The sequence below is a fragment of the Equus caballus genome, chromosome 2 (genome assembly GCF_041296265.1).
Source record: "Equus caballus isolate H_3958 breed thoroughbred chromosome 2, TB-T2T, whole genome shotgun sequence".
NCBI lineage: Eukaryota > Metazoa > Chordata > Mammalia > Perissodactyla > Equidae > Equus > Equus caballus.
The window spans coordinates 71,197,385-71,212,756 of NC_091685.1; the positions used below are offsets into that span (position 1 = coordinate 71,197,385).

General features: G+C 38.4%; 1 long non-coding RNA gene across 1 annotated transcript in view; it reads left to right on the top strand.

Moving 5' to 3' along the window:
* LOC138923278 (uncharacterized) overlaps nt 1-15,372 on the top strand; it is a 94,303-nt gene that overhangs the window by 75,897 nt on the left and 3,034 nt on the right. Inside the window, exons 3-4 of the long non-coding RNA XR_011436682.1 lie at nt 936-983; nt 7,881-8,069. This is a non-coding gene — a long non-coding RNA (uncharacterized lncRNA). The remainder of the gene's footprint in view (nt 1-935; nt 984-7,880; nt 8,070-15,372) is intronic.

Here is a 15,372-nt window from a genome sequence, read left to right on the forward strand (position 1 = left end):
ATGCTAAACAGCTGAAGTCCCCAGCCCAGGAAACTGCTCTAGGATGAGACAGATGACAGCACAGAGTGGATAATAAAAAAGCTAAGATCACTTTCCCATTTTCCAGCTGATGGGAGCAGCAGTGTAAGTCGAGGCTCGTTGTAACGCACACAGTTGAGACTTGATCAGTTACCCCGATGGAACCATGGATTGAATCCTGTTATTACATCAGCTCCCTGGTGAAGACGTGCCAATTTTCATCTTACCTGAAAGATACGGTTTTCATGCCACTGGGGAACTCATTATAGGGCAAACCTTTTGCAGTTAAAGTTGCTGAATTAATTATAGGCACAAATCCTAACTCGCGGGAAAAAGATAAGTTTGGGAATCAGATAACATGATGACACTACTTTTTCAAACCCAAACCTATAAATCATTCAAATTATTAAAACAGTGGAGGCTTTGTGAGTGTGAAAGCATAAAATAGTGCCACAGCAACTAAGCCTTGGAATAGCTGAATCAAGTTTCAGAGGGTAGGGGAAGCACTTCTCTTGTGAATCTCCATTTCCCCGAGAATGAAAGATTTATGATTCTTTCACTCCAAAACCTAAATAAAACTCTGCTTAAGAGAAAAATCAGGATAGCAAATAAGTGTGCCAGTAGAGTGATTTGTTTTCTAACTTTCTATCTACTGGTTCCTATTAACTTGATGGTCTTTTGTAGATGATTTCTTTACTCCCCATCAAAACATTTAAGTCACAACATTGCCCTACTACATCTTATTAAAATTCAAGATGAGATACAAGAAGGGCCCTTAGTCAATGTTTTATCCTTTTTCCTTGCAAATCTCTTATTTCTCTATAGCACTTTTTAGTAAAATGTTACGATATCATATTCTAGTTCAGGAATCCCTTGGATAGCCTCACTCTTGTTCAACTCTATCTTTTCTATTTCAGTGTCCTGAGACTTAACCCGGACATGCCAACTTTGGAGACAGTCCAAAGGTGAGTAATAAACGTGATTAAGTGCTTGGGAAATAGGATGTAGAAAGAAAGATGAAAGGCAATATTTCAGATAAAAGAGAAAGCTGCTATCAGAATATATTCAGTAGCAGTCTTCTAGAGAGATGTCTTGAATTTCAATGACACTTACTTAAGTATAGTTCAAAAACAAAATGAAAGCAAACATTTTAAAAGCCAATCCTCCAAAATTCCCTTGCCTGCTTTTTCAGCTCTGCTCACAGTCTTCATCGCATCTCCTGTATCTTCCCTTCCTCTGGTTTCCTATCACATATGGGGAATGCTGGATGCTTTCGTTTTCTATGTTGCAGTCCAGGAAACTTTTATGTGGTAGAGAATTTATACTCTAGAACAACTGTTCTCAGTCAGAGGTGATTTTGCCGTGACTGGAGATAATTTTAGTTGTCACAGCTAGGGGTGGAGATGCTAGGGGCATCTGGTGAATAGAGGCCAGGGATGCTGCTAAACATCTGACAAAGTACAGAATAGTCCCCAACAACAAAGGGTTGTCCAGTCCAAAATGTCAGTAGTGCTCTGTTCCACAAGAATTGGCAGGAAATATAAGGACTAGCTATGCTCTATGTCACCGAGCAAGCTACAGCTCTTGAGGTAGGAACTTTACACAGCTCCTGATGATGCTAAAAATAGGAATACTTAGATGGAGGCTTCTCAGTTATGGTTTAACTGTCCACCCAGGCTCTTCTTGCAGGCTGTTCTCATACCCTTCCCTCCACCACAGCTTCTCTCCACACAGGGTGGGAACACTTTGTGAATGACCACAAGCCTAGTTTTATTGTCTGCAATGCAGCGTAAGCACACGTGTGTGTGTGTGTGTGCATATTCTCAATCCACAAAGCTCAGATGTATGAATCTGCAATTTCATTTTTTATAACTAAGTGTAGGTTCTATCTCAAGCTGCCATTATAGCCAGTTGCAGCGAGCTTTACTGTGTTAATTAAGGGAAAATTCAGTCAATTTAAGAGTATTGTAGTTAATTCTACGGAAATACATACATGGTTCATCCCTATACCTCTTTTCTCTAAGCCTACATAGTAGCGTGCTGGCATCAGGGGAGGCATCTGGCCCTTGGTCAGCCTCTACCCTTACTGGTGTCCACTGATGCATCCTCCCTCCCAGCTGAATCTGATCATATAGTCCATTCCTCTTCGCCTGCTATCCCCACTCATTCCATTGGCTACATCTCAGGTCTACTTGCATGCTCTTTCCCTCTCCCTCTCTCTCTTTCTCTCTCTGTTCCTTCTCTCTCCCTCTCTCTCTCCCTCTCTCTCTTGCTTTCTTACTCTCTTTCTCACCTTACTTCCATGCCTTTCTCAAGGGCTCACAGAGGTTCAGCTGTTCAGCTGTGGAAATTCTGGTGAAGGTGTCTCAAGACCAGTCTTGCCCTGAAATCCCTCTCAGTCATCCTGGGTTCGCTGCTAACAGACAATGGAAGCAGAGACCCACCCAGGATACCAGACTGCAAACAGGCATAGTGCTTCCCTACTCACAGACTTCCTAACACATCTGGGCCTCCAGGGGGCCCAGATCCTGATCCCCAGGTGCAAGGTCCCTTTACAGGGACTCTCATTGGCTAGGAACACACTTACGTCTTCTCCAACTTTTTTCCTACCGCCTCAACAGTACTTTTTGAAGAGTATTGTTTAGGCCAGGTCCTTGGTAAACAAAGATGTGTTAGGGACCAGAACACTTTGTTGATACTTTATAATGTCATCTTGCTAATGATAATATATAATATATATTTATAATACATAATTAAGTTATTATTCTATTATAGCTCTTTTCAACTTATAAAGTATTTTCTCACATATTATTTGATCTATTTTATCACAGATTTAGAGGAAAATTTAAACCATAATTTCTCTCATATACTTAAAATCATTGATTTTTCCACCATTGAAAATAACATTAGTAAATATTTCTCCGAGTTCTGTGGGCTACTCAGTAAATTAATCAAATGTGAGGAAGGAGCTGTGGGAAACTCCAATTTATAGCAAATCAGCCAGAAGCACAGGTGACAACCTGGACCTGTGATTGGAGGCCAAAGTAGCGACAGTCCTATAACTGAGTCCCTAACCTGTGGGATCTGACGCTATCTCCAGGGGGATAGAGCTAGAACTGAATTACATTTGTAGAACACTCAGTCAGAGTCCTCTGAGAATTGGGGAATTGCTTGGTAGTGTTGGAAGAGAACATACATTAGAATTATACACTCACCGCTTGACTAAAAGCTCCCCAATAGCAGGCTGTTTTACTTCCTAGCACCTCCTGCAGCACTTCCCAAGCACTCACTAAACTTTTGCCAATTCCGGAAACCCTGTAGATCCAGGATAGGTGTGGTGTGGAGAGGAAGCAGCCCTGGGCCAGAGCCCACCCGCACCTGAACAGGGCCTCTGACCTCCCCCTTCTGTAGTCAGGACATAAGGCGCTGTCTTAAGTGTTTATGAGCTACATCTGTTGAGTGAGTTTCATCTCTTCCTATATGAAACCCTTCACCAGAAAATACTATAAAAAATATTTGAGTTTATCTACTGAACAGAATAGATTTCATACACTTTATTTTGTTATGCTAGGAACAGAACCCACTTTCTTGGAACAATAAATACTGTAGATTTCTCTTCCACCCATTTAAGTTGGACATAGAATAAAAATTTCACATTTGAGGTACTACTGCCTTCCTCCAGTCAAAGGTTGTGAATTTAACACAAATTCTTTCACTAACTGTGTTCCGCGTATTCCCTTATTTTCTTTCTAGGCCCTGTAAGCTTAGAACAGAGCACTTTTGTCTTTGCTAGTTCAAACAGGTGACTGGTATTTATATCCTTTGTCTTTGTGCGAGAATCTCTACTGATTGCTGAATATGTGGGCTCCCCTCTGGTGTCTTTCCTAAGGGACAAGCACTTATATCAGCAAGAAGGCAAACAACAGTGGCAGCTTCTTGGGCACGGCAGCAGCAGACAGCAGGTGGGAAAATATGGCTTGATTTGGATTGAACAGCACAGCAAAACTTTTGTGCCAAAAGCAGAGCCTGCAGTCACTGAAATACACTTTTCATAGAAATAGATATAAAACTTTAAATCAAAAGTGCTGTAAAGATTCTTTGTATGACAATGACATCATATTCTAGCTATAAAATCTGAGAACATAAACACTTGAATTGACTTACTTGATTTAAAAAAAGAAAAAACTTGTTCCCTCCAGGGGATTCCTCTACTATCATTATCGGTTTTGTACACCCCACAGAGAGCCAAGCTTTAGTCGGGACAAAAAGATGTTGGCCTCTAGAATAGAGAAAGTGGAGCTTCCAAAGGAACCCTACCAGGAGTCAGAACATTCTGGCACACGATGTTGCAATCTTTTTGAAGGCTTAGTTCTCTTTGGCTGTGTCATTCCCAAAAGGTCACTTTGCCCTCTTTAGTATTATATTTATCATTTCCATACCAACTCTATCCACATAAACTGTTTTCTGGAAGGAAGGCTGCTACAGACTGAATGTTTGTGTCCTCCTAAAATTCATATGTTGAAATCTAATCCCCAAATGTGATGGTATTTGGAGGTGGGGCTTACATGGGATATTTAGGTTTTTAAGGCTGCTTATCCTGGTACTTCATCACCGTAGGCCACTTTATCATTGGTGTTATGCAGCTTCTATAGTCTTTTCCTTTACTCACAGCCATTGGTGTTCTGCAGTTCAGTTCTAATACCCATATCTCTATGAGTCCCATGCCTTTCTCAGTCTTCCTAGTGGACAGCTGTGGTAGCACCCAGGTAGGAAAACTAATCAAGTGGGAAGAGTGAGAGAGAGGGAGAGGATAATATCTGACGTGTTTCAAAGGTGGAGTTCTGGAACAGAGAGGCAGAGCCAGTGAATAACGTATAATTTCTTAATCATCATTTGGAAGATAAAATGTGCCTAATTAGAGAAGGAAAAACATGAGCAGCAAATTTGATGGTAGAAGAAATGAGAGTCAGTATGAATTATGGGTTAGTTTTCAGGGATGCCAAACCCCAGAAGTCTATCCCATTGGACTACCTCCCTGCCCCTTAAACACCCACACCCAGGTATTTTCAGAAGCTACAGTGCTTTCAACTCGATAACAAAACACTGCTTAGTAGATAAGGGCACACACATTATTAGCAACTACAGCATGGCTTCATAGGCCAATATAAATCATTATATATGTGTCTACACTGGATCTGACCAGGAATTCCTGAGCAATCCAAGGTAAGAAGAGACCAGTTGCTTTAATTCTCGTTGGTCAGCCTCCCTCCATGGGAGAAGTCTCTACTGTCTGTCTCAGGCCTAGGCCCCAGAAATTTCCTTAAATGCTCTTCGGACTCTAACTTATGCCAGTTGACTAACTTTCCTTCTGCTTTGTCTGTTATCTTACATTGACTTCTATTTATGAGGCTATCTGCCTCCGTCCTGATGGAAATATCACCCAGTTCTGACTTCTTATACCCTCTGTGAGTTGATTACATCCTATCTGACTTTGCCTTCTTCTCAAGACTGATGATCCCAATCCACTTTTCCTACTTAGGACACACCTTGTTTTAGTGGACATATGGGAGCTTCTTACCTCTACTATAAATTGATGTACATTGGCTAAGTCTGGAGATACCATTTTCCTTACTGTTCAGAGCACATCTTCATTTGCTTCCAGGATCAGAGTTAGAAGTCTGATTAGGTTAAGAATTTTATCCTTGTTGATGGTAGGATCAATAACATGCATCAACTGATTATCACTGTTTCTATAGGGTATGCCACACTGTGTTCTGCACTGTCATTACATGATCTTAAACCAGCCACAAACATTTCCCATTCCAACTTTTCCTACCCCGGAGTGAGGGAGGGGAAGAAATACGATTTCATTAGAACACATTTCTTGGTATTTGTATTTGCCTTTGATTTTTCTAATGGAACTCATGTTTCAGCAAGTGCTGAGGCATTCTCTGAATGAAGATGACTATAAAAGTATATATAGTTGGAACTAAAAGTTGTAATTTTTACAAAAAAATGACATAAAATTTTAAAAAACTGTTAATTTAAGACCAAATTAATAAAATTATAAAGATCCATGTAATGTGCAAAAATACTGAAATGTGGCTTGAAGGAAAAGGGTCATCTTTGTCTTTGAGGTCAGTGAGAGAAAACCTAATAGAAGCAGCATGTCTTCGCAGATCTCTGAAGAAAAGCAGAGGTACTGGTGGATGTCATTACAAGAAAGAAGCATCAATCCTCCTACCTCTCCTGTCCTTCAAATACCTTCCAAAATGGTAGTTGTCAAGTATTCTTTAATTGCTGTCCAGGGACTTATCAGAAAACTTTGTTTTGTCATATATTACTAAGTCAGTTTTTAAAATATCCTGATATTTTAAAATCAAATACTAAAGAAACCTAAATAAATAAAATCAAATACTAAGATAAAATCCTTTGCTAGGCCATGTGATGGTATAATTTTGAAAATAGTCAGCAGCCTAAATATTACAAATTTTTCAAAATCTACTTAAATATACCTCTTTTTGTTTTTTTGTTTTCGTTTTTTTTTTGTCATGTGGAACAAGTGTCTCTTCTGTTGAGTTTTGAAACTGAATCAGGACTCTTAGGCAAAACTGGGCATCAGGCTATGGCAAGTTCTGTGTGGATTTTGCTGCCTCTCTTGATATTATAATGCCCTCACCAGGTTTCTCATCATGTTTCATGGTTTTACATGTAGCTTGTGTTAAATTTATCTTAATTTTTATTAATAGATTTTTATCTTTGTCAAGCTGATATTTTGTTTTGAAAGCTCACAAAAATGGCACCTATTCAGGAAGAAATGTTCTTAAATTGATCATGTGTCTGAAGATGGCTGTGGTGAGGTCACTGTGGCTCAAAAGACGTTAAGGCAGATTTGATAGAGCTTATCCAAGGATTTAAGGAATTTTAAATTTTCCAAAACTCTGTGAAACACATATCACAGATATTGATGTTTGAGGATGACTATGTTGTCGATAGACAAAGGTCGTGTCAAAAGATACAACTGTAGTCAGCAGAATTTAGCTTGATCTACTCAGTGCTAGAGGTTTTACACATTGATGGTACAAGGGGCTTACATGTAGCTAGATCATTGTGGGTGTTGACCTTTTCCTGGTGGAGTATGTCTGAAATTGTCCCTTATTCTCTTATTTTGTCTTTCACAGGGACTCAACTTTCCTACTTTCTTCTTTCCATTTATTTTCCTTTTTACTCCCATTCCTGGGCTGTTGAGGACATATATTGGCTTTTCTTATGTTACAGAGAAGGAAATTGTACCTTAATACATTTCCTAAAGTTACTATGTAAGGCCTTGTAAGCCCCATAATACTACAAACAAGTGTGTTCTGTTTTAAAAGTGATATCTCAAAGGCATTTTAAGAGCTTCCCAAGGGAAATAAACAGGTCAAAAGTAAGCTTTGTGCTTCATTCTCCATAGTCCCTGAAACATGCAGAAACTCAATACTGAATTTTGCTTGAGTGAACAATAAACTAATTAATTAATGCTAGATAAGCTAGGTGTTAAACATAATAAATAATTCTTGCTTCAAGTGTCTACACAAAAGCATCAGTACTATACTCATTAAAAATCTTATCTATTTGAACGTTTCTAAATATTACTTTTTCAAAGAGGTGTAATCACTTTAAAAGAAGGCTACCTTTATCCAGTGCAGAATAATCTTGTATGCGCTATTTGTAAAGGAAGCTATTTAAATAAATGGAAGAGGGAAATTTCAAGCATATTAATAAGACAGCTATAAAAGCCCTTTGTGTGTTTTTAAAGTAAGTCAGTGTATCATACAACACTGTATTTTTTTTCCTCTGTTTGCTGAACCATGACAAGAAAGAATACAAAGGCAGAAAGAACTGGGAGGATCAAACGGACACATTCCTCTGAAATGTAGTAAGTAGTCGTTACTTTCTTGCAAAGTGGTGACTAATAAAATTGAAACCTCACACTGGAAGAAAAGCACAATGAAGAGATGAATTGAAGAAGAGAAAGACCACTGTCAAGGCTGGGATTTGTGTCCTGAAAGGTGAAGTAATGCCTCAAGGGGGATGGTGAAAAGGGAGATGCCAGTCAAAAGGTACAGAGGTTCAGTTATATGGAATGAGTAAGTTTTGGGGTTGTAATGTTCAGCATGGTGACTCTGGTTAACAATATTGTATTATATCCTTGAAACCTGCTGACGGAATTGATCTTGTGTTCTCACTACACACAAAAAAAATAGTAACCATGTGAAGTGATGAATATGTTAATTAGCTTGATTGTGGTAATCATTTCACAATGTATATGTATATCAAATCATCACATTCTATACCATAAATATATACAATTTTTATTTGTCAATTATGCCTCAATAAAGCTGAAAAAGTAAACAAAAACAAACACCAATTAAAAAACCAGGAAAAACACAAAGGAATAGAAACCCTGAGATTCAGGAGAACTAACATACAAATAATAGGAGGTCCAGGCTGTTTCTGATTTCACCCCTCCACCTCCTACACCCACACATTTCCCACCTCATTTAAGGGCAATTCTCTCCTTCCTGTTACTCAGACAAAATGTTAGAATCTTACCTGACTCTTTCTCATTCCCCACGTGGAAATCCTCAGCAAATCCTATCCTATCTATCTTCGAATGTATTTAACTTCAGAACCTGACCCCCTGTCGGGAGCTCTACTCCTGTCACCCTTATCTACCCACCGTTATCTCTTGCCTTGGTATCCATGATACCTGCTAACTGTCTCCTTTCTCCCTTGCCAACTTGCAGTCTATTCTCAACCCACCAGCCAGCATTATCTTTTTTAAATTAGTTCATCTCACTCTGCCATTCAAAACCCTATATCACGCAAAGTAAAAACCTAAGATGTTACAATGACCCGCAAGGCCATAAACAATCTGGCAGCTGTTATTTCTCTGACCTTGTCTCCTATCACTCTCTGCACTGCACCCTATTCATGTTCCATGACCAGTGGCCCCCTAGGTATTCTGTTATGGATTGAATTGTGTCCCTAAAATTCATATGTTGCAGTCCTAACTTCTGGTACCTTAGATTTCAACCTTATTTAGAAATAAGGTCAATGCAGATGTAATTAGTTAAGATGAGGTCATACCGGGGGTAGGGTGGGCCCCTAGTCTAATATGACTAGTGTCACTAAAAAAGGGGGAAACAAAAAAAATTTACGCAAAAACATGCACACATGTGAAAAACATGCACAAGAATGTGATGTGAACATAAAGGTAGAGATTGGGGTGATGCATCTCCAAGCCAAGAAATGCCAAAGATTGGTAGCAAATCACCTGAAGCTAGGAGAGAGGCCTGGAATAGATTTGTGGGTCCACAGGTGAGGCAGCTCCACTATGTAGATCTAGAGGACAGAGAGCTGTAGGACTTGAGTTGTGTTTAAGTATTTATTTAAAACAAAACAAACACATCTCCCATCTGTACTTAAGCACTATCTTCTTTTGCACAGCCAAGTATTTGCAGTTATGTTCTATGTTAGGCATTCTGCTACAAAACAATAAAAACAAGACACAGAGAGATTTTAAAAAGTCTCACAGCCTCTAAAGGAACCAACCTGCCAACACCTCAATCTCGGGCATCCAGCCTCCAAACTGCGGCACAATAAGCTGTTGTTTAAACCACTCAGTTTGTGGTCTGAGGGCAGCCTTGAGAAACCAATGCGTACTCTTCAAACACTCTACGCACACTCCCAGCTTTGGGGCCGATGCCCAGGTTGCTCCTCCTGGCCAAACTCTCCTGAGAGGCCAGAATGTAGAAAGAACTCCTGAGAATCAGAGGTCTGACCTTGCAGCTACCAGAATCTTTAATCCATGCAGATGCTCTCATAGACGGCTGAGGTTTCCTGCAGCTTCATGGAGGCCAAGGAACCCCCCTCCCCTCCACGAGAGGCCTGCCACACGGCCTCATACATATCTAAATGTCTTGTAAGCTTCAGCATTATGTGTCATCAAAAGAACCTTATATCCTTGAACTGCATTGGTAAATCTGTCAGACACATCACTGTCCTGCTAGGACACATTTACATTACTTAAGTCAAAGATCTTTTTCATTTCCTTAGAGTTACACACAATCATCACACGTTACAGACATGATCAAAGTCAAGACACAAATATTTAAAGGCATAATCTCCAAAGACAAGGGGAGAAAGAAAATCACGAAGAAAGATGATGTGGGTCTGGCCCCGTGGCCCACTGGTTAAGTTCAGTGCACTCTGCTTTGGAGGCCCAGGTTCACAGGGTCGGATCCCAGGCATGGACCTACACCACTTGTCAGCCATACTTTGGTGGCGACCCTCATATAAAGTACAGGAAGATTGGCACAGATGTTAGCTCAGGGCTAATCTTCCTCAGCAAAAAAACAGAAAAGAAAAAGAAAAGATGACCAACGAGTTAAGTTCCAAAATATAAAACTATATATATATATATTTGAAACTTTGAAATAATGGCACTTTGTAATCATTTTATTAATATGTTAATTAAAAATTTTAGACATATATTAACATTTGAGTCAATATTTTGGAAAATTACATTACCTACTTGGCTATTTTGAAAGGGAGTGGGTAGATGCGTCTTCTAAGACCTTTTTTAATGCCAGAGAATCTTCAAAGTATCTGAAACGTCCTAAATCTTTTGACCTTCTCACTTTATATTTTTGAAAAGGTTACAGCTGAATTGCATATTACAATTTACAAAGGACTTTCCTACATATTAAACCAGTTAAGAATATTGCCCAGCCATAGGAGAGCCATATCTTATACAACACACATTAAAATTGCTTTAACATTATATTACATTATTTTAAAAATAAATGTAAAATATTTGGTATAATATTAATAAGGCTGTAATATGGATAGTTAATTCCAATATAATGTGCTATTTTTAAGAATAAAGTTCTGTAACACTTTTATTATTTAAATAATCACCCTTGGCTCTTTTAATTATGTATATTCCTTATTTATTTTTAATACAATTGAGAGAGTCTGGCAATTAAGAGTATGTCAAATTCCCCTAAAACATAATGCTCATTCAGTTTAACCATGAAAAATATTTTCATTGAATATAAACCGCCATATGTTCTTTTACATTTCTTTCAAATAGGAGCAGTCATTTTTATCTGCTCCAAATCACTGAGTTGAAATAATGGATTAGATAAACAGGCTGATGTTTTCCAACAATTTTCATCATTAAATGTCCCAGGTACAGTGCATACATCGTGGGCCAAGTACCACTTCTTTTATATCTCCTCCAACTTGTTTATATATCCTTGTCAGCACTTGACAGGTTCACAAACTGAGTTTGGAACAGCATTTTTTTCTGGATGCCTGCAAGCCACATCATCATCACCCATGTACCATCTAATATTCTGACCTGCTGATTAACTAATGCAAAAAATTCAGCATATAAGGATGTTTGCATTTCCTCTCTCCTTCCTTTAAGCAGCTCTTATGCAAAATTTGCCTGGAAAGTGTAAACCAGAAGTTAACAACATGCCTCCTAATGTGGACACGTGTAATGAGAATGTCTAATCATCTTACTGAGTTTTGTTTCTTGAATTTATGCAGTTCAAAGTCATCTGTGCCATGGTGGTGTGCCGATTTACCTAAGACAGCCTGGGGCTATCTGTCCTGGGGATCTTTTCTACTGGAGGTACAACTGGTTTTGCAATTATAGATTTTTGTCTGTTTGGTTTAGTTCATGGATGATAAGGCACTACAGTGAACTGGAAAGGAAGACGATGGTACCTGTGACAGCTCTCGTTTGTATCCATACTTGAGTCATAAACATCCATAAATCACCAAAATACCATACCCACCAAGCTGATGAATTTAACCTTAAAGCAGCAATCTCCCCATAGCTGACTGTAGATGATTAACTAGTAAGAATATGTCATCTATGAAAGGGAAGAAAAATAGAGAACAAATGGAGATTTGCTAACATTTAGAAAAGAAAAGAAAGTAAGAACATAAGATAGAGAAGGAGGCAAAATATGAAAGTTCTATTTTCCTATAATTTAGAAAATATTATTAAAGGCCACATAATCTTTAGAATAAATTACTTTTGAAAACTTCTAATCTTTATAACAAAATGATATAAATGAATTGCACCTGACAGCTTACAAAGGGCTTTGCACATTCTACGTCACTTAACATTTTGTGGTACACTAAGAATATTTTATAACATGAAAGAAAACTATAGTAAATGTCAGCAAATTTAGAGATAAGTTTAAAATTATTTTAGTAAAATGTTAATGAGGCTACCATGTAGATGTAACTATTTTTAAAAGGTTTTTCTTATTCTTATATAAAGTAATTAGAATTATTTCACAAATTATTTGACATTTACTATTTAAACATGCAGATGGAAACATGGGAGAGCATCAACGTCTATGGGAAAAGGAAATATATGAAGTCTGAAAATATGTAAACGTATTTAAATTTTAAAGTGCCTAAAATTAAAATTTTTAAATGCCTACAAATTCTACATACCAAAATTAGACAGATTTACCCAGTGAGTCACAGGCAGCACCAAACAACCACAAGCCTGGTCACAACACATGAGGAGAAAACGAGGACATATTTCCAGTGAACAGCTATCACCCAAAAAGGGAGGAGAGATGAGCTGAGCCAAACATGCTCAGGTCCTATTTCCAAAACTACTCATCAGAATTCCTTCCTTCACCTCTAGGTAGGAAGGAGCAGGAGCAGAGCCCAGGAGTGTGAAACTAGCTAACAACCTTTCCCTTGGAAAGAAATCTCAGAAGTCTATTGAAAGAGTTTCCCCCCACCCAAATGAGATTTTATTGGAAAACAGTGTTAGGCAGACTGGGTAGCTTGAATATCAGGGCTTCATCATGTAAAACTGGAGAGTCATTATTTTGAGTATAGAGTGTGTTATTCTTACATCGGTTCATTTGATCTTGGATCATTTATTTTGTTTTTGAAATACCAAGTTGAAAATACATGGCTCTTATCCTTAAGGAGCTCACAGATTAGTGTAGGAAATGGATCAAAATAAATATCATGCCACATGGGAAACACCATCCAGGTTTCATGGGTATAAACTATAGTAGTAGTATACACGTAGTACAAAATATGTTTATAAACCTTACCCACATCAACAGGACTCCAGTATTAGGAGTAGGGTAGGATATGGGATGCAGTAACCAAATATGCTTGGAAAGATCAGGAGGTGGAGGTAAGCTGAAGGATGAATATGATATCATTAGCTGAACAAAGCAAGGAAACACATTTCATGGAAAATGAATAACATAGATATAGACACAAATTAAGTCTAACAGACTGGTGTAGCCAGCGAACAGTAGGAGGAAGATGTGGATGCAGGCAGGAACACCAACAAGAAGCAATTAAGACAGTTCAAGCCTGGAGGTGTAAGGGTTTGCCTTAGGATGTAGGAGTATGATTGTGACAATGAATGAGGAATATATTATGAAGAAAGAGTTAACAAATGCATTCCAGGAAGGCAAGAGTTTAAGAAGCAAGAGTGAAAATAACAGATGTCCAGCCTGGATGATGAGGGGAAACATCCTCTGTTTAGAGACTAGGTAGACTTTCTAGACAAAATTTACTTAGTTAGTTAGTTATTTAGTTATTAATTTATTTCCGAGGGAGATTAGCCATGTGCTAACATCTGCCATCAATCCTCCTCTTTTTTGCTGAGGAACACCAGCCCTGAGCTAACATCCATGCTCATCTTCCTCTACTTTATATATGGGGCGCCTGCCACAGTATGGCTTGACAAGCAGTGCATAGGTCCACATCCGGGATCCAAACCAGTGACTCCCTGGCCGCTGAAGCAGAACATGCAAACTTAACCGCTGCACCACGAGGCTGGCCCCAGGACAAAATTTATTGTGAAATGGCTTTTATATGCATGGCTGGAGGGAAATGGCTTGAAAATAAAAAGTAACAATTTGTTCTTTTGCATAAAGACTAGCAAAGGTTAGACAGATGAAAACTAAGGTTCAGACAGTTAAATAGCATGTCAGTACCTAGAATACACAAATCGGTTTCAATAGTTTCTTACACATAATGGAAATTCAATAGCAAGTCATTCTCATGAATCCACATAGGTTCTCCTATATTACTAGGCCAAAAGTCCTCTAGTTTGGGAGGCTGGGTCTGGCAGGAGAGGTCACCCCACTGTCATCCTTGATGAGTCTCAGGATTAATATTCCCTGCTCTCAGCCATGCGAATAAAGTATGAAGACATTTTAATCCATGCTTTCTCCATTTCTGTCACTTTCCATGCTCTGGAAACTGCTGTCTAGCCATAGTCAGTTCAATATCAGTATAATCCAAAGAGACTTTAAAATACATGTCATATACTCTTGAGGTAAACCCCAAATACATTCTTATATCTGCTGAGCAGATGTACAAAGTCTTTACCATTTCCCTTCATTCTCCTCCCCATTATTATGTCATTCTGATACAGACTCTGGCACTCAAAGTATCTTTTTCTTCCTGATCTATTTATGCTACATCTTCAGCCTATCTGTTGATATTATTCTCCCTTTTTGTCACACAGAAGTCTTTTGACTTCTGGATGTAACTTTTGTCTCTAGAATCATCCCTCCCCCCGCCCCCATAACTAAGCTAACGGCCTAATGCTATCTTCTAGAAATGCTCTTTCCTCTGTTATATTTTGTCTTTATCATAGGTCTTATCCAGGGCTGTCAGTTTTAATCCCTGAGATCTGGACGTGTAAAACTGGGCTTTCCCTAACCTGAGTTTCTTTGCCTTTCGTCACAGTGCCTCCTAAAGACTTATAGTCCTTATATCCTAAAGACTAACCTCAATATTTTGGGTCAGAATATCAAGGATTCTTCTATCTGGAATAATACATAAGATACTGGAAACAGCAGTTACCCCTGGGAAGAGAAGTAGGGAACAGTGAAAATAGTTGGAAGTAGACTTACCTCTTTACTGAATATAATTTGTCTTATTTCTTTTTTCATGTTTTTACCATATGCACAAATAAGCTAGTAAGTCAATTATTTAAATCTAAAAAAACAAAATAGAGTCTTTATATCTATTTCTGCTACCCTCTGCCATTTTTTTCCCAGAATAAAATTTTTTCTAATTAAAAAACAGTTTTTATGTTTACCAAATACAATTTCCAAATCTTGCCATGGCAAAGAAGAAATTGACATTGGTTGATCCAGTATGATGTTCTGGACACTCTATGACCTCATTAATCATAACAGAAATCCAAAATTCACAACCCTCTAAGGGAGGTATCATTATTTACACTTTATAGTGAAGGAAGCAAGGCTCAGAGAGGTTTAATCACTT